General features: G+C 45.2%; 1 long non-coding RNA gene across 1 annotated transcript in view; it reads left to right on the top strand.

Annotated features, from left to right (window-relative positions):
- Positions 1–8,992: 8,992 nt before the first annotated feature.
- LOC142663600 (uncharacterized) overlaps positions 8,993–25,911 on the top strand; it is a 66,074-nt gene continuing 49,155 nt past the window's right edge. Inside the window, exon 1 of the long non-coding RNA XR_012851117.1 lies at positions 8,993–9,198. This is a non-coding gene — a long non-coding RNA (uncharacterized LOC142663600). The remainder of the gene's footprint in view (positions 9,199–25,911) is intronic.

Below are 25,911 nucleotides of genomic sequence, written 5' to 3'. Positions count from 1 at the left end.
GGCAGTTGCTGTCAAGGCAAATAAAATCATGGGATGCATCAAATTACTAGTCAGACCACACATGGAATATTGTGCAAAAGTTTCGGCACCTATGTATAAGAAGGACATGGCTGAACTATAACGGGTGCAGAGGAGGACAACCAAGGTAATTAAGGGAATGGGTGGATTGCAGTACCTAGACAGGTTATCAAACGTGAGGTTATTCAGTTTAGAAAAAAAGATTGCTTAAGGGCGATATATATGAACCAATATATAATTGGACGGTACAGAGATCTTTCTAATGATCTTTCTATACCTAGGACTGTAACCATTACAAAAGGGGGCATCCTCTACTTCTAGAGGACTGAAAATGTCACCATCATCATACACAGTGATTCTTTACTGTAAGGCTATGTTCAGGGGCGTAGCTAAAGGCTCATGGGCCCCGATGCAAAAATTCTTACTGGGCCCCCCCCCCCCCCGCAAACTTCTCATGGCCGACGGTCCGCAGCTTTCAGCTGCATCGCTGGGTCTCCTAAGTGACCCAACAATGCAGCACTAGCAGCCAGGGCATCACTAAGGCTGGGTTCACACACCCTATTTATGGACGTAATTCGGGCGTTTTAGCATTGAATTACGTCCGAAAATGCGGCTCAAAAGCGTTGGCAAACATCTGCCCATTCATTTGAATGGGTATTACGATGTTCTGTGCCGACGGTCATTTTTTTTTACGCGCCGCTGTCAAAAGGCGGCGCGTAAAAAAGATGCCCGCGTCAAAGAAGTGCCTGTCACTTCTTCAGACGTAAATGGAGCCGTTTTCCATGGACTCCATGGAAAAACAGCTCCAATTACGTCCGTAATGGACGCAGCGAAAGACGCCTGCACATGCCATTGCGGCTGAAATTACGGTGCCGTTTTCTCCTGAAAACAGCACCGTAATTTCAGCCGTAACAGACGCTGCCGTGTGAACATACCCATAGGGCTTAAAATGTCAGGGGAAATAGCCCCAATACATATGTGTCCGCCCAAAAAAAAGTGTGTATAGGAGACAGCATAGCATATCTATAGCACTACGAGCCTATAAACTATGGATAGGATTAGATACAGTGGCTCAGCAGACAGTATCACACATGATAGGATTAGATACAGCGGATCAGCAGACAGTATCACACATGATAGGATTAGATACAGTGGCTGAGCAGACAGTATCACACATGATAGGATTAGATACAGTGGCTCAGAAGGCAGTATCACACATGATAGGATTAGATACAGTGGCTCAGCAGACAGTATCACATATGATAGGATTAGATACAGTGGCTCAGCAGACAGTATCACACATGATAGGATTAGATACAGTGGCTGAGCAAACAGTATCACACATGATAGGATTAGATACAGTGGCTCAGCAGACAGTACCACACATGATAGGATTAGATACAATGACTCAGCAGACAGTATCACACATGATAGGATTAGATACAGCGGCTCAGCAGACAGTATCACACATGATAGGATTTGATACAGTGGCTCAGCAGACAGTACCACACATGATAGGATTAGATACAGTGGCTCAGCAGACAGTACCACACATGACAGGATTAGATACAGTGGCTCAGAAGGCAGTATCACACATGATAGGATTAGATACAGTGGCTCAGCAGACAGTATCACACATGATCGGATTAGATATAGGGCCCAGCAGACAGTATCACACAAGATACAATTAGATAAAGTGGCCCAGCAGACAGTATCACACATGACTGGATTAGATACACAGCTCAGCAGACAGTATCACACATGATTGGATTAGATACAGGGCCCAGCTCGCTGACATTGCAGCTCCAGCGCTGGACCCAGGATAGGTAAGAATAATAATTTTGCTTCTTTATGTGTTACTGATTATTTTTGTGTTTGTGTTTTTTTACAGGTTCGGTTGTTGGACTTTGGATACGAGGACTTCAATGACGGCGTTTTTTTTATTCTCAATAAAATGGTTAATGAGGGTTGTGTTTTTTTATTTCAATAAAACATTTTTTCTATGTGCTTGTATCTTTTTAAACTTTATTATCACCACCTTAGTAATGGCCGCTGGCTGATTGACAACCTCCATTACTAAGGCGAGGCTTAATGTTAGCCGGTGAAGAGGCTACACTAACCCCCATTATTACCCCGGTACCCACCGCCACCAAGAGTACTGGGAAGAGCCGGGTACGATCCAGTACCTGACCATCTGTAGTGATGGTCAGCCACTGGGGTGGTGGCAGGCTGGTATTATCAGGAGGGGAAAGGCCAAAAACAGTGGCCCTTCCTACCCTGGTAATGCTAGGCTGCTGCTGCTTTATTGTATCTGGCTGGTTATGAAAAATGGGGGGGACCCCACATCGTTCTTTCCAATTATTTTTTATTATTTTTTTTTTTAAATGACGTGGGGTCCCCCCCATTTTTCATAACCAGCCAGATACAATAAAGCAGCAGCAGCCTAGCATCACCAGGGTAGGAAGGGCCACTGTTTTTGGCCTTTCCCCTCCTGATAATACCAGCCTGCGGCCACCCCAGTGCCCGACCATCACTACAGATGGTCAGGTACTGGATCGTACCCGGCTCTTCCCAGCACCCCTGGTGGCGGTGGGTACCGGGGTAATAAAGGCGGTTAGTGTTGGCCTCTGCACCGGCTAACACTAAGCCTCGCCTTAGCAATGGATGCTGTCAATCAGCCGGCGGCCATTACTAAGGCGGTAGTAATATAGTTTAAAAAAAAACACAAAGACATAGAAAAAATATTTTATTGAAATAAAAAAAAAAACCCCACACAGCCCTCATTAACCATTTTATTGATAATAAAAAAAAGCCGCCATCGAAGTAGTCCTGGAATCCGACGTAGTCCAACGACCGAACCTGTAAGAAAACACACAAAAAATGATTAGTAACATGTGTTAGGCTTAGATACAGGGCCCATGTGTGATACTGTCTGTGGGACCCTGTATCTAAGCCTACCACAACGTAGGCTTAAATACATGGTCCAGCAGACAGTAATCTTATACAGTATAAGATTACTGTGTGCTGGGGCCCTGTATCTAAAGCTACAGTGTGGTAGGCTTAGATACAGGGTCCCACAGACAGTATAACACATGGGCCATGTATCTAAGCCTACCATGTGATTGGCTTAGATACAGGGCCCAGCAGACAGGATCACGCATGGGCCATGTATCTAAGCCTACCATGTGATTGGCTTATATACAGGGCCCATCAGACAGGATCACACATGGGCCATGTATCTAAGCCTACCATGTGATTGGCTTAGATACAGGGCCCAGCAGACAGGATCACGCATGGGCCATGTATCTAAGCCTACCATGTGATTGGCTTAGATACAGGGCCCAGCAGACAGGATCACGCATGGGCCATGTATCTAAGCCTACCATGTGATTGGCTTAGATACAGGGCCCAGCAGACAGGATGACACATGGGCCATGTATCTAAGCCTACCATGTGATTGGCTTAGATACAGGGCCCAGCAGACAGGATCACACATGGGCCATGTATCTAAGCCTACCATGTGATTGGCTTAGATTCAGGGCCCAGCAGACAGGATCACACAATCTGTGATCCTGTCTCATGGGCCCCCTAAGCCTGCTACATCGTAGGCTTAGGGGTTGTGCAGTCCCTAAACATTGATGGCCTATCCTCAGGATAGGCCATCAATAGCTGATGTGTCTCCCGGGACCCGCAAATCAGCTGTTTTGAAGGGGCCGCAGCACTCGTACGAGAGCTGCTTCCCCTTCATTTCACTACTCGCTCACACTGTGAATCGCCGACACGGATTCACAGTGTGACCGGAATGAAGGGGAGCAGCTCTCGTACGAGTGCTGCGGCCCCTTCAAAACAGCTGATTGGTGGGTCCCGGGAGTCGGACCCCGCCAGTCAGGGCTAACCTTACCTTCCTCTTCGGCCGCGGCGGGAGTTCTGTCGTCTCCATGCTGTGCGCGGCGCATAGCGTGGAGACGTCATGCGCTGCGCACAGCGCTTGACGTCAGGACCTCCGCTGCGATCCGGAACCAGGAAGGTAAGTAAAGTATGTTACTATAGTAACAGGGGCCCGCGGCCCGAGTTACTATAGTAACTTTTTATTGATGTGGTGCGGGGGGCAATTGCGACCGCTGCGACCCCTATAGCTACGCCAGTGGCTATGTTCACACAGGGCGGACACCGCCCTGGACCCCAAAGGGAATTCCTGACGAAAAACCGCACCAAAGTGTGGAAAACAGCAATATAAAATAAAGCTTATACTTACCCCGGTCTCTGTAGTCATGGCAATGCATCTCTCTAAACAGAGGCGTAGCGAGGTTATCCAGCACCCGGGGCAAAGATTCAGTTTGGCACCCCAACTTCTTTCCCGACATCTCCTTTTCCCCCGGCATGTTTGTTTTCGCTACCAATCAATGATGTGTAATTTTTTTTTCACATTTTCTTTTTATCTAACTCGAGCAAAAAAAACATTTGTACATTTTATAACCAATATGGTTCCATAAGGTAGTTAACATAACAAATTAAAGAGGTCAGTGCCTGACTAACACAGATTGTATAACTGAGGCTAATGAGACATATGGTGACATAATGAACAGCTTCCTCCTGTAGATAGTGCCACACACCACCCCTTGTAGATACTGCCAAACAGCCCCCCCCTGTAGATAGCACCAATAGGGGCTCCCTCTAGATGTGGTATCCCCACTCTGACCTGGGGTTTCTACTCCAGGAGGAGCCCCTGAGATCGCTGTCCATATATGGACCGGGCCGACATGGGCTCCCTCTAGGAGCAGAATACCTGGCCAGAGCATCGGCAACGCTCTGGCTGAGAATTTGTCTCCTGGAAGAGCCCCTGAGGTCACTGTGTATATATGAATGGTGACGTCAGGGGCTTCTCCAGGAGTGGAATCCCTGGCCAGAGCGTCGGCAATACTCTGGCCTGGGATTCTGCTTCAGGAAGTGGCCCTGATGTCACTGTCCATATATGAACAGGGACGTCAGGGGCTACCTCTAGGATCGGAATACCACCTGGCCCTGCCCCAACTAGCTATGCCCCTGCTCTAAAATACATGCAGCCAGGCGTCCTGGAATGACGTTTCATCCTATGTGGCTGCTGCAGCCTGTGATTGGCGGCAGCAGTCACATGGAACGAAATGTGATCAAGGAGGCCGGCCTGAACGGAGAGGTATAGAAAACGGGGCTTGTATAAGCTTTTTTTTTTTTTCTGAGTTGCAATTTTTGTGGCAGCATTTCAGCTTTTTGGTAGGATTTTTTGACGCAGCGTGTGGATGAGATCATCCACCCTGCTGCTACTGTATTATGCTGCATATTTTCCGCAATGAAATCCGGAATTGAGGAAAATCTGCAGTGTTTACGCTATGTGTGGACATACCCTAAGGGAGTATGAAACTCGTTGACACAAGATGTCGTGATGGTTGACAATGCCGCCGCAAAAAAACACCTGCAGCACCTACAATGTCCATTGAAATTAATGGACTTTCCATGTAATGCACTTTGATTGTGATACCACCTTAGTAGCGTCCTCTCCTCCAGCCAATTGATGGAGTCCCTGAATGAGGACCACCTCTCTATGAATTTAGAATGCACTAATAGAGTATGTGAAATTGTTGTTGTTTTTTAACCACTTCATTACAGGAGGATTTATTTTATGTTTTTGCATCACCGCATTCAGAGAGACAGTAATTGGGTCAGCCATGTCTAAAGTACTTCTCTACCCAGATGTCAGTTGTCAGAACTAAGCTCCTCCCACAGTAGTAAAATGTCGCTTGTAAACGATGCATCGTAGACCTGACTGAACAACAAGGCGTTTATCTTAATTGTTCAAACCCTTTCATCACCGGTGTCCTATTATTTTTCTGTAAGAAGTGGTAGTCATCATTGTACAATCATGTGATTCTAGTGGCGTGTATTTCCTATTCCTACTACTAGCTGTAGACTAGTAGGCGACAGTGGTGGCTCTCCGTATTGGGGACTTGCTGAATTACTAGTTTTTCTCTGGAGTGACACTTTATAGGAGTTGCCTACTTAAACACTTGCCTACCGCTGAAAGACTTAATATATTGCAGCGGTAAGCAGTTAACTTTGAGCCGCCGTTTTTAAACGGTGGCCGCATTAACGGTCTGCCGGCGCCGAGTGGCACTGAAGTTAAAGGGGTCATCCATTTAGAAAAATACAAAAGTGGTGTTTATTAATCCATGCAGCAACAATTCCAGTGACGTACGTAGAAAAGAGGGACCCCATAGCAAAGATTAAAATGCTCCCGCTATTTAGGTGCCAATTTTTCCCATCCAGGACAGAAGGGCATCTAAGCCCTTTTCATGACTCTAGGGCCAATTTCTTACCCCCCTCTGGGGAGAGGACCCCTGTACATGTACTTTCCACCCAATAACAAATGGTATAGGAGCAACCAGAACTAGGCCCTCTCTCCAAGGACCCCATAGCAGTTGATGGTCTGTCTCTATGGTATGTACTTCCCTGGACTTCTCAGGCCTTACACAGGGGCTTTTCTCAGGCTACTGATTCAGTGTACAACATAGTATATTTATCACAGTGTAATTACATACTCAATCTTCAGAAGATAGCATACATATGCATAATTATATAATGTACTCCAATGGGCCAAAACTATTGAATAACATTTTTTTATTCAATTGGGACATGTTATAGAGAATATACATTGTAAATCAATGTGTACAGTGTAAACACATTACAAATTGTTCTTCAGGGATCAATCTGGTCCACCTGTTATCCACCGCGGTATCCACAGACGCTCTTAGTTGGTATCCTGGTATTGTTCAGTTGCTAGGTGATGCTGTAAACCAATATGTCACGGGTTGCCATCTCAATGAACGTTGCTGGAGCAATAGCTCAATGTTATCAGGAAAGAATAGAACACTTTAATATTTCATTGTAGTGTAACCATCATAGAGAATCCCCTGGCCCGTATTATTTTTATTATTCCCCCTCTCCTCTGCACCTGACAACTTAATGTAGGTCGGTCCAGATGGGTAGGACATTAAGAGCAACCATGTCCAGGTTATACAAACTAGGTGCTCATGCAACAACCTTATATAGGTGTTCATATGTTCAAATCATGGGGGCGCCCACCATTAGGTCGTACTGGGTGTTTCTCATTGGTCAGCAAACCGGAGGAGGAGCACTACAAGCACCACGACTCCCAGCGTGCAGAAGCCTTTGCAGCAACTGGAGGACAAACAGCGGCAGTCGGAGGCTGACTGGGGCGGCCAGTCAGCTTGAGGGATGGGGAACTTGGTTAGCCTGAAATATATGACTGGGATGGGCGGACCCCTTGTAGAATTTGAATTGGAGAATTTCAGCAGGTGGACAGGTGTGCCCCCCGGATTATGGCTTGTGGTGTCGTGATTGGCTATGGGCCCCTCTTGTTCCCAGACTCTTGATTAATAAAGTTGTGTTTTGCCTGGACGTCCAGAACTTGCATAAGTGCAGATGAAAGCAGGGTCGGACTAGCCCACCAGAGGGTCCTCCAGTGGGCCTTAAAGGTCCAGCAGAAAACAACCCGATTTGGAGGTGACTTTGGAGCAATCACTCGCCACTAGGGTCTATTTCGAATGAGTTGATTAAAAAATAACCTATGAGACATTACTGCTGATATGTCCTGTGTGTACAATGATAACAACAAGGATTATGATGATATAGATGGAGGGTGGGCCCTCAAAATCATATCCTCTGGTGGGCACAAGGAACTCCAGTCTGTCGCTGGATGAAAGTATTTGGTAAACTTACTACCAAACTATCACCTGTGCAGGTGGCAGACGTCAAGGAAACCAGCACGTGCACAGTGTTCTTCAATGGAGATTGTTGTTGGACAATTTGCGTCACACGACCCTCCATCTGGCTGGTAGCGGCTTTTGGTATCATGATCATTCAGTGTCATTTGTGCCTTTTCTATCATCTGAGGAATCATCGAATGTCGGAATCGGAGGACTCTAGAGGGCCGATCTAGATAACATAGAGCAATGAGGATCCTCTGGATAGAGTTTTTCTTATCTTTTATAGAAGAAATGTGGGACTCTGTTACTTCTTCTATTCCCTCACTACTGGAGCCGCCCCAGGACTGAGACATGTATAGGCTGCCACCACATCTGTTAGTTGTACCTGGTTTGTGCAGCCGCCGGCTGACAATACGTGTGAGGTGATTGTTATATACATGCGAATGTAAAATGTTGATATTGTTATGCGACTAATCCCGCCAAGTGGGATAAATTCTGGGTGGATCTGGACGTGCTTCTTGTCAGGCTCGACCATTGCGTCCGTATCTTGTTTTCCCATCAGATCTGGCTCTTGACATAGTGAAGGGTCATTTTACGAGGACTCACATACTTACCTCAATTGTCCTTCGCTGTGAACCAGTTCCATATGGTAATGTCTAGGGGCAGGTATTGACCATTCCAGACTGTGTGAAGCAGGGAGTCTCGGCACGGCAAGGCCTGAATACAATACAGCACAGTCACTTGTGGTAACCAGTTATGCACTCAGAGCTGTTCACAGGGCTGCACCAGGACTAAAAATGACTGTTGTGCAGGGGCAGATCACATACATAATGTAAGGTGCCGAGTCCCCGGCCCGGGGGATTCCTCTCCCCACACTACAAGCTCTTCTCAAGGCCCTGAATCACACTTTCCTCTCAGGTAGTCAAGGCAACCCTCTAGCTGCAGGTCACACCCCTTATCCTCTACAGAGCTGGCTGCAATTCCTCTCCTCCAATGAAGTCTCTCCACTGTGGCAGCATCATACAGTGGGAGGGGCACTGAACAGCGGGGGTAGCTGGGATTTGTAGTCAGTGCAGAAGGTTAATAATAAAAAAATAAAAAAATGTATTATATATACAGTGTATGTGTATATATATATATATATATGTATATATGAAAATTTTCTAACACAAAAACGGTCTTTGTTGCAGTCCATCTTTTATTTCTTAGAACACTGTTGAGAAATTAAAGCTGCGCTGCGATTGGTTGCTATGGGCACTTGCTGCAGAAACAACTCCATTCCGATGAATGGAACGAATTTTCAGTCGCAGAAAAGATCTGGAACAAAATCTGGCGCGTGTAAATCCACTCTAAATGTCACCAACGCGCTGCATCTCGTTGTCATTGCTGGGTGATGATTTGTGACCATGGCAACCAAGCGGTAATGTGTTTTATTTTTCTTTATTGCTTCAGTTCATTTAAAATAAAAAAACATTAAGCACCTTGGCCTTGATTTAAATATTTAAATTTAATACCGTTTTGTGTCTACAACTCCTATGCAGAACTTTGCGTCTAAATGGTAACAGATTACAGACATAGGCCCCATGCACACAACCGTAGAATTCGTCCGCAATTACAGACCCATTCATTTCTATTGACCACGGACACCTTCCTGTATATTTACAGGAAGGTGTCCGGGCCATAGAAAGCCTCGGCAAAAGATCGGACATGTCCTAACTTTTGTTTTTTACAGACTGTGCTACAAAGTATAGGAGCACGGGCCGAAAATGCGGGTGGCTGTCCGCGGCCACCGTGCCCGTAATCGCAGACCGTGGTTACGAGCACGGCCGTGTGCATGAGGCTTAACTCTGTGTAGTCGGATTCTGCAGTCACACTCCTTTCTACAAATAAGATAGAGTATGACTGCTGAATCAGACTATATAGGTAGGGCTTGTTTGTGGTCTGTTGCTATTGAAATGCATAGGCCTGCACAGGAAGGGTATGTTCACACGGCAGCCTCCGATACGCCTGAAATTACGAAGCTGTTTTCAGGACAAAACAGCTCCTGCATTTCAGATGTAATTGCTCGTACTCGCGTTTTGCGAGGCGTCAATTACGGATGTAATTTGGAGCTGTTCTTCATTGAATTCAATGGAAAAAGGCTCCAATTACGTCCCAAGAAGTGTCCTGCACTTCTTTGCCGAGGCTGTTATTTTACGCGCCGTCTTTTGACAGCGACGCGTAAAATGACAGGTCGTCGGCACAGTACGTCGGCAAACCCATTGAAATGAATGGGCAGATGTTTGCCGACGTATTGGAGCCGTGTTTTCAGACGTAATGCGAGGTGTAAAACCCATGCGAGGTCGTGTGAACCCAGCCGAACTGTAAACACAAAACGGTAGGATTTTTGCATCTCCATGGTAACAGACAATAAATAAACAAACACTGTAATCTGATTCTGCAGTCATACTCCCTTCCATCCGTTCCCCACTTTTTGCTAACCAACCAAATGTCTGTATCATAAAGTAGCAGGGCAAATTAAAGTGTGCATGACTTCAGCATCCAACCTCACAGGGTTTGTTGTCTGTAACCAAGGAGACACAGTATAAAAAAAAAATAATGTTACTTTTAAATTTTTCATGTCTAATCCTAAAATATTAAAACATGTTTACTGGCCACTAGAGTGGCGTACAATAACCTGACATTTCCGGTCTTCTGTAGCTGACACTTCAGGTTTGCTGTGTAGACTGGGACAGAGCCATCTCATTGTCATTAGGGAATTTAAAGGGACAGTGTCATGATTATTGTTTTTAAATTAATTTATGTTTTTATTTAATAAAATATTATATTGACTTTTTTCACATACAATGTTTTGTTTTTTTAACAACACTTTCTTACTGTACTGGGGCTGCCATGTTTTATTTCATCTGTGTATGTGTCTCTTAACGGCATACACAGATGGAATACGGCAGCACAGTGCATAGGACACAATGAAAGGCTCCCATCGCCAATCGCAGTTCAGAGCGACCCAGCAAAGAAGCTGGTTTGTAGGGGGAAAGCCAGCGCCATTATGAAGACTGGCCGCACTGCAGGTAAGGGGGGTGTGTGTGTCCCTCTCTCTCACAGCCCCCTCACGCCCCCCCTTGCACCTGCTATAACTGTGTGTGCGTGCGGAGTATGCACGGGCGCCACTGATCCTTCATAGCTGCTTATCAACTGTTTTAAAGAATCAGCGACGAGCACACCCCCACACATATCCCCCCAAACATGCAACTGCGCCACACGCAACTACACCCCACTATTTTACGCAACACGTTTTTTAAAAACGCTTGCGGAAAAAAAAACTAACGGCTCACTTTCCCATTGATGTAAATGGGAAACGTAATCAAGCGTTTGACGCTTTTTGTGTGTGCGTTTTGGCACATAATTAGGACTCCCATTGACTGTGGGAACATTTGGCACGTTTTACGCGCAAAGGAATTGACTCGACACTTCTTTACTTACACAATACGTTTTTTAAAAACGCGTGTGTAAAAAAGCACACTGTATGTACTAACAGCGCACTTTACTAATTATGTAAATTAAAACGTAATCAAGCGTTTATGCGGTTTTTGTCACGTAAAATGCGCATAAAAAAAACACGTCAATTACACGACATGTGAACCTGTCAATTTAAAAGTCATTCACTTCACTTTCATCATGGTATGTGCACACACAAAATCAAAAACGGCTGAAAATACTGAGCCGTTTAAGGGAAAACTGCTCCTGAATTTCAGACTTTCAGTCGTTCTTAACCCTCAACCTTTTCTTTTCCAGTCCACATGTATAGCAGGATAGATTTGTTCCTCATCAGCCATCACTTAATCTCCTGTTCACCAGAATCTCGGATTGGCTCTATGATTTAGGCAGACCATGCGCCTGTCTTCCTATCCCTCACCCTCCCAGACACTATCCTGAGAGTGGCATTGGAGACTGAACCCTCATCTTTTGAGGGATTCGGTTTGTCAGGATGCTATTAAATCGCTCTATTTCCGAGTTTCTAGACCATCATGCTTTGGATCCCACCACACTCCCTGTCCAATGAGGGGCCTTAAAGAGCGTATTGCAGGGCACTTTCATACAAGGATCGAGACTGAAAAAAGAAAGGGCCTTTGCAATTAAGAATCTATTGTCTCGAATACAGGTTCTAGAATCTAATCATACACAGACCCAACTAGCCAACAGGCTAGGAATTCTTTGAGAAATGTAATTGACCAGGCACATGCGTCTTTTCGTGACCATACACATCGTTACTCATCGAATAAATGCGGTAGAGCTTTAGCTAGATCACTTCACCCGAGAGTTCCTCAATTATTTATTCCAATGATCAAAACAGCGTCTGGCGAGCTCAGATATAAACCAGAGAACATTGTACACACCTTTAAAGACTACTACCATTCCCTATACAACCTTAAAGGCCCTTTAGCAGACATGTCACCTAACGAACTCCAGCGGAAAATTGACCTATACGTTGCAAACACAGCCTTGCCGGTACTAGATTAGACTGAGACCTCCTCGCTAAGTACGGCTTTCTCAGAATCGGAAGTGCACAGGGTCATTAAATCTTCCCCAGCTGGTAAAAGTCCGGGTCTGGATGGATTCCCGACTTCCTTCTACAAGGCCTTTCTTCCTAAGCTTCTCTCCTTTATAACCAGGGTCTACAACTCTGTCAACTATGACACCTTTCACCCCACAAACATTATCGGCGACTATTACTGTTATTCCCAAACCAGGGAAAGACCCCTCCATATGCACAAATTATTGCCAGATCTCCCTGATAAATGTAGATGTTAAACATTATTCAAAGGCTATTGCGAATGGGTTAGCCCCACTCCTTGCACGGATTATACACTCAGACTAAGCAGGGTTTGTCCTCCGTAGAGAAGCGCGAGACGAAACTAATAAAACCATTCTATTAATGTCATATGTCAAGAAAATGTCAATACCCACGTGTCTAGTGTCCGTGGACACGGAAAGAGCTTTTGACCGGGTCCATTGGACGTTTTTAAGGTTGCCATACACCAGATAGGAATTGGACCCATAATGTTAGAAAGGATCCTCTCTCTCTACCAGAAACCTACAGCTAAAGCAAGGGCCAATGGTGTACTCTCTTCACCCTTACCGATTGCTAACGGTACTAGACAGCAATGGCGTAGCTATAGGGGTCGCAGCGGTCGCAACTGCGACCGGGCCCCGTAGCTAGGGGGGCCCGCAGGCCCCCCTCACCACACTAGCGGTGCAATGATTACTTTACATTGCTGGGTCCCTGCTGGGGTACAAAAGAGACCCAGTAATGTAGCTTAAAGCATTGGTGGCAGCTCAGCTGTCAGAGAGTCATTGCGCGGAGGGGAAAAGACGGTGGAAAATGCTTGATACATGAATCCACCCATCTTACGAAACCCAGGCCCGCCCACTGTACTGTCCACCCAATCAGCTCACTTCTAGCTGTTTTCCCTCTTCCTCGTGACCTGTGCAGAGGGAAAGAATGGCTACAGCAAGAAGATGGTGTGCGTGTCTGCTGCTCCCCCGCAGTACCAGCTGCTGACCCCACAGCAGATGTAAGTACCAGCTAGTAATCCAGCTCTTAACCCCTTCACTGTGTGTACGTATGTCTGTCATGCTGAGCAGTCACACCTCTAGAAATATATATATATATATATATATATATATAAAAATAAATAAACAAACACATACATATAATGATGTAACTATAGGGGTCGCAATTGCTACCAGGCCCTGAAGCCAGGGGAGCCCATGGCCTCCCACACCACGTCTATAAAGAGTTACAATAGTAACTGGGGCCTTTGTAATAAACTACACGGGCCCCTGTTACTATATTGACTGACAGTACTTACCCTCCTCGTTCCGGAGCGCAGCGGAGGTCCTGACATCTCTTTGCATCATGACGTCACAACGCTGTGCGCCTCGCACAACATCCCGACTGGATGGAGTCAGGACCTCCGCTGCGGCCGGAGCCGAAGAGGAGGGTGAGTATACTATTACGGTCTGCTGGGGGCCCTGTGAATCGCGCTGTGTCGGAGATTCACAGTGTGGGCAAGTGACCGGAATGAAGGGGAAGCAGCGCTTATGCGAGCACTGCACCCCCTTCAAAACAGCTGATTGGCGGGGGACTGGGCAGTGTCGGACCCCGACCCATGAGCTATTGATGGCCTATCCTGAGGAGGATAGGCCATCAATTTTTAGGGACTGGACAACCCCTTTAAGCTGACCATGTGGTAGACTTGGATACAGGGCCCAGCAGACAGGATCACACATTGTATGATCCTGTCTGCTGAGCACTGTATCTAAGCCAACCACATGGTAGGCTTAGCTACAGGGCCCATGTGTGATCCTGTCTGATGGACTCTGTATCTAAGCTTAACACATGGTAGGCTTAGATACAGGGCACCAGGAAACAATAATCTTATACTGTATAAGATTACTGTCTGCTGGACCCTGTTTCTAAGCCTACCTCGTGATAGGCTTAGATACAGGGTCCAACAAACAGTATCACACATGGGCCCTGTATCTAAGCCTACCATATTGGTTACTAATGTTTGTTTTTTGTTTGTGTTTTTTTTTACAGGATCGGTCGTTGGACTACGTCGGATTCGAGGACTACTTGGATTACATTTTTTATTTTCAATAAAATGGTTAATGAGGGTTGTTTGAGTGTTTTTATTTCAATAAAATATTTTTTCTGTGTATTTGTATTTTTTAAATCTTTATTACTACCGCCTTATTAATAGATGCTGGCTGACAGCGTCCATTACTAAGGCAGGGCTTAGTGTTAGCCGGTCCAGAGGCTAACACTAACCCCCATTATTACCCTGATACCCACCGCCACCAGGGGTACCAGGAAGAGCCGGGTACGATCCACTACTTGACCATCTGTAGGGATGGTCGTGCACTGGGTGCGGCTGCAGGCTGGCATTATTAGGTTGGGAAGTCCAAAAACTGTGGTCCTTCCCACCCTGGTAATGCTAGGCTGCTGCTGCTGTGTTGTTTCTGGCTGGTTATAAAAATGGGGAGCCCATGTCATTTAAAAAATATATAATAATAATAATAAACAATTGGAAAAAATGATGTGGGGTATCCTCCATTTTTCATAACCAGCCTGAACAACATAGCAGCAGCCTAGCATTACCAGGGTGGGAGGTCACCGTTTCTGGCCTTTCCTAGCCTAATAATACCAGCCTGCGGCCGCCCAGTACCTAGTCATCGCTACAGATGTTGTGTACCGGATCGTATGCAGCTCTTCTTGGTACCCCGGGTGGCGGTGGGTACCGGGCTAATAATGGGTCTTTAGTGATAGCCTCTGTAACGGCTAGCAGAAAGCCCTGCCTTAGTAATGGACGATGTCAGCCAGCGTCTATTCATAAGGCGGTAGTGATCAAATTTTAAAAAAATACAAATACACAGAATATAAAAATATTTTATTGAAATAAAAAAAAAAAAACCCACACAACCCTCATTAACGATTTTATTGTGAAAAAAATTCCATCATCACCGTAGTCCTCGAATCCGAAGTAGTCCAACAACCAAACCTGTAAAAAACAAACACATAAAAAAGCAAAACAATTATTAGACTTACCTTTCCGTGGTTCAGCGCTGGAGCCGCAATGGCAATGGGCCCTATATCTAATCCTATCATGTGTGATACTGTCTGCTGAGCCACTATATCTAATCCTATCATGTGTGATACTGTCTGCTGGGCCACTGTATCTAATCCTATCATGTGTGATACTGTCTGCTGGGCCACTGTATCTAATCCTATCATGTGTGATACTGTCTGCTGAGCCACTGTATCTAATCCTATCATGTGTGATACTGTCCGCTGAGCCACTGTATCTAATCCTATCATGTGTGATACTGTCTGCTAAGCCACTGTATCTAATCCTATCATGTGTGATACTGTCTGCTGGGCCACTGTATCTAATCCTATCATGTGTGATACTGTCTGCTGGGCCACTGTATCTTATCCTATCATGTGTGATACTGTCTGCTGAGCCACTGTATCTAATCCTATCATGTGTGATACTGTCCGCTGAGCCACTGTATCTAATCCTATCATGTGTGATACTGTCTGCTAAGCCACTGTATCTAATCCTATCATGTGTGATACTGTCTGCTGAGCCACTGTATCTAATCCTATCACTAGCTTTAGGATCGTAGTGCTATAGATATGCTGTTTCATATATATGTATGTATAGAAATCCACACACGCGCACACACACACACACACACACACATAAATTATTTTTTTTGGGGGGGGGGGGGGAGATATGTATTGGGGCTATTGCCCGTGACATATTAAGACCTTAGTGACACGACTGGCTGCTAGTGCTGCATCGTTTAGTCACTGAAAGCTGAGGGCTGTCTGTCATGAGAAGAAGTTTGGGGGGGCCCAAGAAGAACTTTTGCACCGGGGCCCATGAGCCTTTAGCTACGCCCCTGCTAGACAGGGATGCCCGCTGTCCCCATTACTCTAGGTTATCACAATGGAGCACTTGGGGATGGCTATCCGCAACTCTCCCGATATCTCTGGGATTAGAACAGGTCGGAATCATCATAAACTGGCTTTGTATGCAGACCTTTTACTCTTTGTTACGAATCCCATGATTTCCTTTCCGGTGCTCATATGCGAATTTGAGACATTTGGTCAGGTAAGTAATTTCAAAGTAAATTATACCAAAACAGAAGCTTTAAACATCTCCCTATCTATTGATCTGCTAGATCACCTACAATCATTCTTCTCTTTTAAATGGCCACCGAGGTCCATTAAGTACTTGGGGGTTCAGATTCCTAGGGATGTGGCAGATCTATATTCCTTTAACTTTCCTCCTCTACTCCAACTTACCCTCAAGAATCTACAATCATATGATAGAGCCCAACTGTCCTGGTTTTGCCGTATGAACGCTATCAAAATTGACATTGTTCCTCTGCTTTTCGTTCTTATTCCAGGCCATTCCTGTCCTGGTCCCTAGGGAGTTTTTTAAGAATCTAGAGAATGCATTTCGAAAATTTGTCTGGGCCAACCTGAGGCCACGCCTCAATCAGAGGGCACTGTCTCGTCCAAAACTGAAAGGGGGAACTGGACTCCCTGACCTTTCGGTATACCATCAAGCCGTTATCCTTGCAAGAGCTGTGGATTGGTTCTACATTAGCCTCAATAAACAGTGGGTTTGGATTGAGAGGTCCATTGTCGCTCTCTCTTAGATCATTGCCATGGATTCTGCCCAATCATAGACCAGCTCGCCCAACCTTCCCTATATTTACCCAACATTTCCTCACTCTCTGGGATAGACTTTTAGTCCGAAAGGGACTTTTGCATTGACCTGGGCTTCTTATCCCACTATTTGATAATCCAGAATTTCCACCAGCTGTGAACAAAAAAGTATTTCTGATCTGGCCCTCCTCTGCTGACGCACAGTTATGCCAGATAATGTCAGACAATGGTCGACATCCTCCCTTTTCGGAGTTGCGTGGGACCTGCCCTGGGAGGACTCTTTCGTGGCTCGAGTATGCCCAATTGGCTACCTTCTTGCGTTCGGCCCTGCCGGGAGGGATGCGTATAACCACAACTACTGCATTTGAATCCATAGTACTTCAATCAGATATACCGGCTCGAGTGATATCTACATTATACGTCCTCCTCCTGGAGGCCTTCTGTAAAGGATCTGCCAGACACAGCTTCTGTGTCGACGCCCCTGGTTAATGAGTCTGCATCTGCTCCTAGGTCTGATAGAGTGACTCGATCTGCTATCACTCAGGCTGGTAGGCTGAGGAGTGGGAGAACCTATCACAGCCTGGCCAGATGGTTCTAGCTCCCGCCCTCGGTCTATGTATACCTTCATTTGCTTCTTGTCTTTGCCTGTGATTCTCTCTTGTTTCCTGGCTCTACTGTTCCAGCTATTATTATTGACCTCTGCTTCATATTGACCCTGGCTTTACTGACTACGCTCCTGCTCTGCGTTTGGTACCTCGTACACTCATGGTTTGACTCGGCTCGTTCACTACTCTTGTTGCCCACGGTGTTGCCGTAGGCAACTGCCCCATTTCCTTAGCTTCTGTGTACCCTTGTCTGTTTGTCTGCCGTGCACATATTGAGCGTAGGGACAGTCGCCCAGTTATACGCCCTCGCCTAGGACGGGTTGTGCAAGTAGGCAGGGACTGAGTGACGGGTTGATTAGGGCTCACCTGTCTGTCTCCTTACCCCGTCATTACGCCAAAGTCAGGTAGGGGAAGTATGGAACAGGCTCACTGAGTGAACCCGCTCCATACAATGCCGGTGTCGGCTGTATGTTACAGCCGACACCTCAAAGTAACGAGCGTGGTCGCGCTCGAGCGCGATCCCGCTCGTTTAACCCGTTAAATGCCGCGGTCAATAGCGATCACAGCATTTAAATCGCTAGAAAGAGGGGGCGACCCCCTCTAACAGATCATCGCGCCCCTGCAACTAAATTGCGGGGGGGGCGATGTTTGCTATGGCTGCCTGGCGGGCCATGTTTGTGGTCCCATTAAGCCCTGCCTACAGCAGGGCTAAATAGAAGCCGGTCAGAATCACGATACATTAGTATTGCCGTATATCGTGCAAGCGATCTAACAATCGCTGGTTGAAGTCCCCTAGGGGGACGAATAAAAAAAAAAAGTTAAAATTTGTAAAATAACGTTTTTTTTGTATGAAAAATAAATAAATTAGAAAATAAAAGTTAAAAAAAATAAATACACAAACATAATTGGTATTGCCACGTCCGTAAAAGTCTGAACTATTACAATATATCATTATTTAACCCACACGGTGAACGTCGTAAAAAAATTAAAATAAAATTGTAAACAGCAGAATCTCTATTTTTTGGTTACCTCATCTCCCTCAAAAAATGAAAAAGTGATCAAAACATCGCATGTACACCAAAATGGTATCATTAAAAACGACAGCTTATCCCGCCAAAAATAAGCCCTCATACCACTTAATTGTCGGAAAAATAAACATGTTATGGCTCAGAATTTGGCGACACAAGATAAATTGTATTTTTTAGGCCTCATGCACACGACCGTAAAAACACCCGTTATTGCGGGTCGCAATAAAGGGCCCATAGACTTCTGTTAGCCACGGGTTCCTTCCCGTTTTCTCAAGGGAAGGTGCCAGTGCCGTTAAAAAAATAGAGCATGTTCTATTTTTTTATTTTACGGGCCGTGCTGCTATACTTTATAATGGGAGCACGACTCGGAAAAGCGGCCGGCTGCCCGTGGCCGGCCGTGCCCGGCCGTGCTCGTAATTACGAGTCGTAATTACGAGCACGGTCGTGTGCATGAGGCCTCACACTTAGGTTTTTACTTGTAAAAGTAGTAAAATATAGAAAAAAACAATATATATATTTGTTATAATTGTAATCGTATTGACCCACAGAATAAAGTTAACATGTTGTTTTAATTGCACAGTGAATTCCGTAAAAACGACGCACAAAAAAAGAATGGAGGAATCGCAGTTTTCTTCATTTTCTTCCATACCAATAATTTTTCCGTTTCCATGTACATTATATGGCACAATAAATGGTGCTACGAAAAACGACAACTCGTCCCGCAAAAATCAAGCCCTCATAGGACTATATAGATGGAAAAATAATAAAAGTTATGGCTTTTGGAAAGTGGGGAGGAAAAAACGAAAATGAAAGCCTGAAAAATGGCAGCGGCGGGAAGGGGTTAAAAAACTAGATTATGTTTATTATGGTTTTATTAAAAAACGCTGTGTAAACTGTCCCTTAAAATTTGTCCGCAATGTGACATTGAGTTGGTGTAAAAAGCATTGCCAACACAATAAACCCGCCTATAATCTAAAACAAAGATTCTTATCTTCTCATGGTTTTATTTTGAATAAGGTTCCTGGTAAACATGTAGGGACAGTTACATAGTTACATATAGTTACATAGTTAGTACGGCTGAAAAAAGACACATGTCCATCAAGTTCAACCAAGGGACGGGAAAAGGGAAGGGAAAATTTCTACACAGTGAGAAGTTTATTTGAGTTTATGCAGATAGTTTTTTACAACTGAAAGTAAAACAGTTTATTATCAGATTGTAGAAATGCCTCATATTGCGAAATGACCCTATAAAAGGAAAGGAGGGGCTGGAGGGGAGGGTAAGGAATTTTGAGGCATATTTTGACCTGCCTGCACTTGCGATCGCTATCACAGAGTTTTTCGCCCACGGCTATTGAAAGCCACGGGCAAAAAATGGTCGAAAAACGCTTTCTCGGTCACCCATTGATTTGATATGGGAGGTCGGAGGCGGAAAGAACGTGGCACTTTTTTTCCCATTGAGCAGCTAAAAGCGGCCGCAGAAAAAAAAACGCCTCCGATTGAAATCAATGGAAGGCGGTTTCAGACATTTTTTGGCTTATTTCTGCGTCAAAAAACTGTGTGAACTGGCCTATGAGAGTAAAGTTATTAGAAGATCTGCTGTATATCATTTATAAATGTCCTCTGGTGCGCCTGCTGGCTGTGGTGATGTGGTTTGTGTTGCCCCCCCCCTCCATCTGTTCCCTTGTCTGTCCCTCTGTGTGTGTCCTGCCCGTGTTTAACGTTAGCGGTGTGGCTGAGCTGGAAGGAAGCCAGTGGCAGTTAGTGTGGCGCCATTATGAGTGGCTTTTCTCTGGCTGCACCACTTATTTCTGGTTCTCTATACAGTGTGGGAATCTCTCAGTCCTTGACAACAAAATTAAAAAACAGATTGTACTGCGGCTGCAAAGGCAAAGTGTGGTTCCTGTTGGTGTTAAAGGGGTTGTCCAGGGTTGGAAAAACATGGCTTCATTCTTTCGAAAAGAGTGCCATATCTGTCTATAGGCGGTGTCTGGTATTGCAGCTTGGCTTCGTTGAAGTGAATGGGCTGAGTTGCAATACCACACACAACCTGTGGACAGGTGTGGGGCTGTTTCTTGAAGAAAGCAGTTATAGTTTCTACACCCCAGACAACCCCTTTAAGGGGCAGTATACTGTAAAGTCTCAGCAGATTCTCTGTGGAGCCTACTAATAGGTCATCTGTCTTGCAACCAATTATCTCTGAAAGGATCACCACAAGAAACCATGGCATTCTATGAAGACAACTTTTGCAGCGCGCAAGCACAGCGCAGCAAATTTACCCTGGTTAATCTACGCCTCTAAACCGACCATATACACCCAGTTCAGACTTCAGTATCATGCTGCCCCCACACAGTATAATGCCCCCATAACTGCCCGCACAGTATAATGCCCCCTCATAGCTGCCACTCCCCACAGTATAATGCCCCCATAGCTGGCCCAAAGGCATAGCTAGGTTCTCCAGCATCCGGGCAAGGATTCAGTTTCCCACTCCCCGGAACCCCTTTCCCGACATTTCCCTCCCACTCGCCATGTTTGCTTTCTCTACCTAATCAATGAGCTAAACACGAGAAAATAGAGCAGTTGAAGCCAATTTATATATAAAAAATTTTTTTACTTTTATTCAACATATATCACAAACAATGTAAAAATACAAAAAGATAAGATTCTAGTAAGAAATGGCGGAAGTAGTAACAAATATTGTTGCTGATACATTTACATGGGGTAACAAAGTAACATGCAGTTGTTTATATAAAATAGTGTATACCTCCCCTCACAAGGAGAAGATTTCCAACCTAGTGAGTATATAATGGGTCCATTACGCATATATACACAAAGGAGGATGAAGTAAAGTGACAGTGTATTATAAAGCAATAAGCATAATGTCCACTCCTCCACATAAACCCGGGGTTTATGTGGAGGAGCGGACATTATCACCTAGTTTGCTGACCATGGGTAAGGCTGGTGTCATGCTTATTGCTTTATAATACACTGTCACCTTACTTCATCCTCCTTTGTGTATATATGCGTAGTGGACCCATTATATACTCACTAGGTTGGAAATCTTCTCCTTGTGAGGGGAGATATACACTATTTTATATAAACAACTGCATGTTACTTTGTTACCCCAGCATAAAACCATTTCTACATTTTACATGCAATATAGTTATATAAGGTAGTTAATAGAACTTATTTTCTTTTCAATTTATTGTTAACAAGGTCAGTGCCGGACTAAAACAGATTGTATAACAGAGGCTAATAAGAATACATGGTGACATAATGAACGGCCTCCTCCTGTAGATACCGCCACTCAGCCCCCCCCCTTGTAGACATTGCCACACAGCCCTCCTGTAGATAGTGCCACACCCCCCCTTGTAGATACTGCCACACAGCCCTCCTGTAGATAGTGCCACACAGCCCCCCTGAAGATAGTGCCACACAGCCCCCCTTGTAGAAACTGCCACATATCCCCCCTAGTAGATCATGCCACACAGCCCCCTTATAGTGCCACACAGCCCCCACTGTAGATATTGCCACACAGCCCCCCTGCAGATATTGCCACCCTCCCCTAAAAGAAAGTGTCACACAACCGTTGTTGGGAATCCCCACCCAGAGGGTTACCGACGCTCTTGCTGGGGATTATTCTCCTGGAGGAGCCCTTGACGTCACTGTCCATATATGGCAGGGACGTCAGGGGCTCCCATTGGAAGCGGATACTCGGCCAGAGAGTCGACGCCCCCCACCTTCCCTCTTTGTTGCGCCCGGGACACATGCCCCGCCTGCCCCCCCTAGCTACGCCCCTGGCTGGCTCCATACACCCAGTATGCCTTCAGAGTGCCTAATAAAATGAATGCTCACCTATTCCTGTTACCACAACGCAAGAGAGCAAGACTGATGTGCTCGCACACCTTACATACACTACCGTTCAAAAGTTTAGGGTCACTTAGAAATGTCCTTATTTTTTAAAGAAAAGCACAGTTTTTTTCAATGAAGATAACATTAAATTAATCAGAAATACACGCTATACATTGTTAATGTGCTAAATAACTATTCAAGCTGCAAACGTCTGGTTTTTAATGCAATATCTACATAGGTGTCTAGAGGCCCAATTCCAGCAACCATCACTCCAGTGTTCTAATGGTACATTGTGTTTGCTAACTGTGTTAGAAGGCTAATGAATGATTAGAAAACACTTGAAAACCCTTGTGCAATTATGTTAGCACCGCTGTAAACAGTTTTGAGGTTTAGAGGAGCTATAAAACTGACCTTCCTTTGAGCTAGTTGAGAATCTGGAGTATTACATTTGTGGGTTCAATTAAACTCTCCAAATGGCTAGAAAAAGAGAGCTTTCATGTGAAACTCGACAGTCTATTCTTGTTCTTAGAAATGAAGGCTATTCCATGCGAGAAATTGCCAAGAAACTGAAGATTTCCTACAACGGTGTGTACTACTCCCTTCAGAGGACAGCACAAACAGGCTCTAACCAGAGTAGAAAGAGAAATGGGAGGCCCTGCTGCACAACTGAGCAACAAGACAAGTACATTAGAGTCTCTAGTTTGAGAAATAGACGCCGCACATGTCCTCAACTGGCAGCTTCATTAAATAGTACCCGCAAAACGCCAGTGTCAACGTCCACAGTGAAGAGGCGACTCCGGGATGCTGGCCTTCAGGGCAGAGTGGCAAAGAAAAAGCCATATCTGAGACTGGCTAATAAAAGGAAAATATTAATATGGGCAAAAGCACACAGACATTGGACAGAGGAAGATTGGAAAAAAGTGTTATGGACAGACGAATCGAAGTTTGAGGTGTTTGGATCACACAGAAGAACATTTGTGAGACGCAGAACAACTGAAAAGATGCTGGAAGAGTGCCTGACGCCATCTGTCAAGCATGGTGGAGGTCATGTGATGGTCTGGGGTTGCTTTGGTGCTGGTAAAGTGGGAGATTTGTACAAGGTAAAAGGGATTTTGAGTAAGGAAGGCTATCACTCCATTTTGCAATGCCATGCCATACCCTGTGGACAGCGCTTGATTGGAGCCAATTTCCTCCTACAACAGGACAATGACCCAAAGCACACCTCCAAATGATGCAAGAACTATTTAGGGAAGAAGCCGGCAGCTGGTATTCTATCTGTAATGGAGTGGCCAGCGCAGTCACCAGATCTCAACCCCATAGAGCTGTTGTGGGAGCAGCTTGACCGTATGGTACGCAAGAAGTGCCCATCAAGCCAATCCAACTTGTGGGAGGGGCTTCTGGAAGCATGGGGTGACATTTCTCCCGATTACCTCAGCAAATTAACAGCTAGAATGCCAAAGGTCTGCAATGCTGGAATTGCTGCAAATGGAGCATTCCAAGACCAAAGCAAAGTCTGAAGGAGAAAATTATTATTTCAAATAAAAATCATTATTTCTAACCTTGTCAATGTCTTGACTATATTTTCTAGTCATTTTGCAACTCATTTGATAAATATAAGTGTGAGTTTTCATGGAAAACACAAAATTGTCTGGGTGACCCCAAACTTTTGAACGGTAGTGTAGATCCAGGTGGGACTCCGTGAGGGTGACTTCCCTGACCTCAGTTGTGTACCGCTTCCTAAGCTCAACAAAACCTTGTAGAAAGTTAAACCCTTTAGGATGAAGCAATTTTTTTCTATTTTTGCATTTCGGGATACATAGAATTTATTATCTAATTTATTGCAATGTATTTTGCCTGTTAACTCTACACCAATAGTCAATCTATCAGGCCCTACTTCAGGCAGGGGGGCCGAATGAGCTCCTACACATAGCCACAAATCAGCACACCCCAATTGCATTGTGTGGTACGGTGATGGGAGGAGCTCCCTCCCTTTGTCAAACCACTAACATGGTGCAGTAGCTATTGTCCATGGCATCTCAAGGATTAAAGAGGCTCTGTCACCAGATTTTGCAACCCCTATCTGCTATTGCAGCAGATCGGCGCTGCAATGTAGATTGCAGTAACATTTTTATTTTTAAAAAACGAGCATTTTTGGCCAAGTTACGACCATTTTTGTATTTATGCAAATGAGGCTTGCAAAAGTCCAACTGGGCGTGTTTAAAGTAAAAGTCCAACTGGGCGTGTATTATGTGCGTACATCTGGGCGTGTTTACTACTTTTACTAGCTGGGCGTTCTGACGAGAATTATCATCCACTTCTCTTCAGAACGCCCAGCTTCTGGCAGTGCACAGACACACAGCGTGTTCTCGAGAGATCACGCTGTGACGTCACTCACTTCCTGCCCCAGGTCCTGCATCGTTTCGGCCACATTGGCACCAGAGGCTTCAGATGATTCTGCAGCAGCATCAGCGTTTGCAGGTAAGTAGCTACATCGACTTACCTGCAAATGCCGATGCAGAATCAACTGTAGCTTCTGGTGCCGATGTGTCCTCGCTCGTCCGACACGATGCAGGACCTGGGGCAGGAAGTGAGTGACGTCACAGCGTGATCTCTCGAGAACACGGCTGTGTCTGCACTGCCAGAAGCTGGGCGTTCTGAAGAGAAGTGGATGATACTTCTCGTCAGAACGCCCAGCTAGTAAAAGAAGTAAACACGCCCCGATGTACGCATATAATACACGCCCAGTTGGACTTTTACTTTAAACATGCCCAGTTGGACTTTTGCAAGCCTCATTTGCATAAATACAAAAATGGTCATAACTTGGCCAAAAATGCTAGTTTTTTTAAAATAAAAACGTTACTGTAATCTACATTGCAGCGCCGATCTGCTGCAATAGCAGATAGGGGTTGCAAAATCTGGTGACAGAGCCTCTTTAAACATTCAAGATCGGAGTGATCTCCAATCACAGTCATCACTGTCAGAAGTTGGCTGTATATTACAGACACTATGCCTGCACCAACACAGTGATGTACGTGTTCCGCACTGTGCAGGAACTACCTCCTGTCTGTGCTGCATATGTACAGCGCTGTACAGGACGAGGTCAAAGAGGTTCTCCTAAGGATAGGTCATCAATGTTTGATCTGTGGAGATCTGACCTGTGAGCTGCACATCCTGGTCCATATGGATGGCAATGCCTGGTACTGCAGCTCGTCCCACTCACTTGAACGGCATGAAACTGCAGTACTAGGCACAGATGCTCATACGTACGAGAAGCTGTGCCTCTGTAAACAATTAAGCAAGACCCCATGACAAAGGGAGTAGCGAGTGAAGTGTTAAGGAAGGTTAAGAAAGGGTTAATATGTGCCGTTAAATGTTTATTAAATAAGGGGAGGAGAAGTTGAGAA

This window comes from Rhinoderma darwinii, chromosome 11, assembly GCF_050947455.1.
Source record: "Rhinoderma darwinii isolate aRhiDar2 chromosome 11, aRhiDar2.hap1, whole genome shotgun sequence".
Classification (NCBI taxonomy): Eukaryota; Metazoa; Chordata; class Amphibia; order Anura; family Rhinodermatidae; genus Rhinoderma; species Rhinoderma darwinii.
The sequence above is the reverse complement of the archived record's forward strand: the minus strand, read 5'-3'. Positions and strand labels throughout refer to the sequence as shown.